Source organism: Moschus berezovskii, chromosome 2 (assembly GCF_049115385.1).
Source record: "Moschus berezovskii isolate FMDL1 chromosome 2, NW_MosBer_1.0, whole genome shotgun sequence".
NCBI lineage: Eukaryota > Metazoa > Chordata > Mammalia > Artiodactyla > Moschidae > Moschus > Moschus berezovskii.
In genome coordinates, this window is record NC_142461.1 from 54,344,241 (window position 1) to 54,348,489 (window position 4,249).

Consider the following 4,249-nt stretch of genomic DNA (forward strand, 5'->3'; position numbering starts at 1 on the left):
TTAGATTTAATAGAGTGAATTTTTAAAATGAGATTGTGTCGTGAATGCTAAATGCAGATGCAAATACATTTCTGTTAATCAAGCATCAAACTACAAACAAATAAAACAAAATTGAATTATGATACTGTTTCTTATTCAATATATGGACTTTTCTATTCTTTAATACTCATATTATCACCTATCATATGGGGCTGTTATAAGCACTAAACATGATTTTTATTTTTATATTTTTATCACAAAGACTTAGCACTGGTCCTAGAAAGTATATAAAAAAGGAAGTTATGTTACTTTACATTTCTACTTCACTTTGCTTGGACCACCTGGAGCCTGTTCTTATAGCCTGTTTCTTTTTTTAGAGTATATTTGCTTTACAATGTTGTGTTAGTTTCTACTGTACAGCAAAGTGAATTAGCTATACATATACATTATCCCCTCTTCTTTGGATTTCCTTTCCATTTAGATCACCATAGAGTATTGAGTAGAGTTCCCTGTGCTATATGGTAGGTTCTTATTAGCATTTACTATATAAATACTATATATAATTGGAAGGACTGATGCTAAAGCTGAAACTGCAATACTTTGGCCACCTCATGTGACGAGTTGACTCACTGGAAAAGACTCTGATGCTGGGAAGGATTGGGGGCAGGAGGAGAAGGGGACGACCAAGAATGAGATGGCTGGATGGCATCACTAGCTCGATGGACATGAGTTTGAGTGAACTCCGGGAGTTGGTGATGGACAGGGAGGCCTGGCGTGCTGTGATTCATGGGGTTGCGGAGAGTCAGACACGACTGAGCGACTGAACTTAATTGAACTGAACTGAATCTCCTTTGGTATCGATACATTTGTTCTCTACATCTGTGTCTCTATTTCTGCTTTGCAAATAAGATTGTCCATGATATAACCACTATGGAGAGCAGTATGAAGGCTTCTTTAAAAACTAAAAATAGAACTACTGTGTGACCCAACAATCCCAGTACTTGGCATATACCCACAGAAAACCATAATAAAAAAACACATGCACCCCAATGTTCATTGCAGCATTATTTACAATGGCCAGGACACAGAGGAACCTAAATGTACATGACCAGAGGAATGAATAAAGAAGGTGTGGTGGAATGGAACATTACTCAACCATAGAAAGGAGTGAAACTGGGTCATCTGTGGAAACATGGGTGGACCTAGAGACTATCAAACAGAGTGAAATAAGTCAAAAAGACAACTATCTGGGGAAGCCTCAGATCTACACGTGGGATGGCCGCCAGTCAGACCGCTGGGTCAAGCTGGACCTGAAGACAGAGCTACCCTGGGATACTCTGCTCTCTGTGGAGATTGTCCATGAGCTGAAAGGGGAGAGGAAGGCCCAGTGGAAGATAAGTGTGATCCACATCCTTGATGTCCTCGTGCTGAACGGCAGTGATGTGCGGGAGAAGCACTTTAACCAACGGATTCAGCTTGCTGAGAAATTTGTGAAATCTGTTTCTAAGCCCAGTTGGCCTGACATGAATCCCATCAGGGTGAAAGAGGTGTACCGGCTGGAGGAGATGGAGAAGATTTTTGTTAGGTTAGAAATGAAGATCATCAAGGGCTCCAGTGGCACACCAAAGCTCAGCTACACAGGGCGGGATGACTGGCACTTAGTGCCCACTGGCCTCTACATCGTCAGGACGGTGAATGAGCCATGGACGATGGGATTCAGCAGAAGCTTCAAGAGGAAGTTCTTCTACAACAAGAAAACCAAGAACTCAACCTTTGACCTCCCTGCAGACACCATTGGTCCATTTCACATCTGCTACTACGGCTGGCTCTTTTGGGAGTGGGGGGATGGCATCCATGTGCACGAATCCCAGAAGCCCCAGGACCCAGACAAGCTGTCCAAGGAGGACGTCCTCTCCTTCATCCAGACGCATAGTGCCTGAGGGTCTGGGGTGCACCCACCCTGCCCAACGCCCTGTCGTTCAGAGCCTGGCCTTGAGGGCGGTGGCCCCTCCAGCTCCCCTGAAGAGCTCAGTTGGAGCCTTTAGAGGACACATATTCCTTCTGTGGGGCACTCTGAACTTTCCTCCCTGGAGCACTTCCTGGGAACTGTCTCCCCTGCCAGGACAGGACTCTGTCAGCTCCTGCAGCAGGTTGAGGTCAGGGACCAGAGCACCTGGGGACAGTGCGGAACATGTCAGGGGCAGCAGGGCTCTGCTGTTCCCGCCAATAGTGCACACTCACTTTTCTGAGTTTTGTGCATTTGCCTGAGGGTGCCTGTACCCCTGCCTTGCCCAACTTTTTATTGGGCAAACTCCAAGAGGGAGAAGGCCCACTGTTGTGAGCTGGCCAGAGCAGCTGCTATATAAATCAAAGTTTTGTTTCCTTGAACTTGTTCTGTTTTGATGCCAAGTTGGAGAAGATTGCCTCTTCCCCTGCCCTGGTCTTCCCTGGAGCTCTTCCCAGACCACACCTCTGACCATCCTGCAGGCTGGGAAGGGAAGCATGTGGACCCCATCTCATACTACATAGGATGCAGGGGGCATGTCCGGGAGTGGGTGTGACTGCTTCCTGGGACTGCAGAGCCTTTCTGTGCCCCACCCCTCTCAGTGTAAACCTTGAAGACCTGCGTTTTCTGTGGCCAGCAGTGGTGCCCCCCTATAACAGGGTCCTCCAGGGTTGGGTAGCACCCAGTCCTCTGGCGATCATGGCACTCCTGGTTGCCCCAGACACTTTGCCACCCTCCCCCTCCTTTGTTTTCTTCCCCAGCAGGAGGCACAGTTTCTTTTTTTTGTCCTTATGTGGTCATTCCATGTCCTCTATCTTGGCGGACAGAGGGGGAAGCTGGGCAGTAGCTTTGGGTGGGGGAGGGAACCTGTGGTTATTTTTAATGGGAAATACCTCTTGGAGAAGCTCACAGGGGCTCCCTAAGGCCCCATTCCAGTACTAGACTGGTTTCCATGGAGATAGAGGGCACCTCGGTGCCCCATGAGGTTGGAATTGACTCCACCTCAGGGGTCTGCAGCCAGCATCCAGCCCCTCCCCCATGCTGTCAGCAGCACCGCTGAGACTCTGTATTTCCACCAAATTCTGGGTATCAGACTGTCTTGCAGAACCTTGGATCATTAAAGACAAACATATTAAAAAAAAAAATGAGTGAACCTAGAGACTGTCATACAGAGTGAAGTAAGTCAAAAAGACAACTATCTGACACCATATATGTGAAGTCTGAAAAAAACTGGGATAGATGATTTGGTAGTCTAATGACCTCTTAGCATGCTGGGACCATGTCTGAATATTAACTTCCTATATGAACCACATTTAATGAGTGGTATTTGAAGAAAAATTCTTCAAGTCATACTGCAAAATATTGTTTTGCTAAGTGAATTATAACCAAAATCTGCAATATGAAGTTCTCAAATTATGAAAGGTTTAGATACTATTTCCTTCTAAAAATCATTTGAAAAAACACTATTTTAGGGACCCCATACATACATATGTCACCAACCTAGCCATAATATTTGTTTATGACCTACTTATAAGACCAGAATATTTTAATAGATTCTGTTGACACAATTATGGCTTTACTTTCAATCAGGACAGTATACTCCTTAGTATAATAACATCATAAAACAGTTAATTTAAATTTGCTGTATACATTTGATTTTTACATTTACAATCCTTTCAGATATAAATGTATAGTTTTGAAGCATTGAGCATTATATTTACATTTTTTAGTTTTACAAATTTGGTCTTTACAATCTACCAAGACATTACTACATTTTGTTGTTCAGTTTCTCAGTCTCTTTGCAACCCCATGGACTGCAGCATGCCCGGCTTCCCTGTCCATCACCAACTCCCAGTTTTCTCAGACTCATGTCCATTGAATTGATGGTGCCATCCAACCATCTCATTCTTTGTTGTCCACTTCTCCTGCCTTCAATCTTTCCCAGCATCAGGGTTTTTTCCAGTGAGTCAATTCTTCACATCAGATGGCCAAATATTGGATCTTCAAATTCAACATTTGCCCTCCCAGCGAATATTCAGAAGTGAATTCCTTTAGGATGGACTGGTTGGATCTCCTTGCAGTCCAAGGAACTCTCAAGAGTCTTCTCCAATCCCACAATTCTTCAGTGCTTAGCTTTCTTTATGGTCCAGATCTCACATCCTTAGATGACTACTGGAAAAACCACAGCTTTTACTATACAAATCTGTGTTGGCAAAGTAATGTATCTGCTTTTATAAATGCTGTCTAGGTTTGTCATAGCTTTTC

At 44.3% G+C, this 4,249-nt stretch overlaps 1 pseudogene; it reads left to right on the plus strand.

Moving 5' to 3' along the window:
- The first annotated feature begins 1,118 nt into the window (after nt 1-1,118).
- Nucleotides 1,119-1,919, plus strand: LOC129538546 (cap-specific mRNA (nucleoside-2'-O-)-methyltransferase 1 pseudogene; annotated as a pseudogene).
- The last annotated feature ends 2,330 nt before the right edge of the window (nt 1,920-4,249 follow it).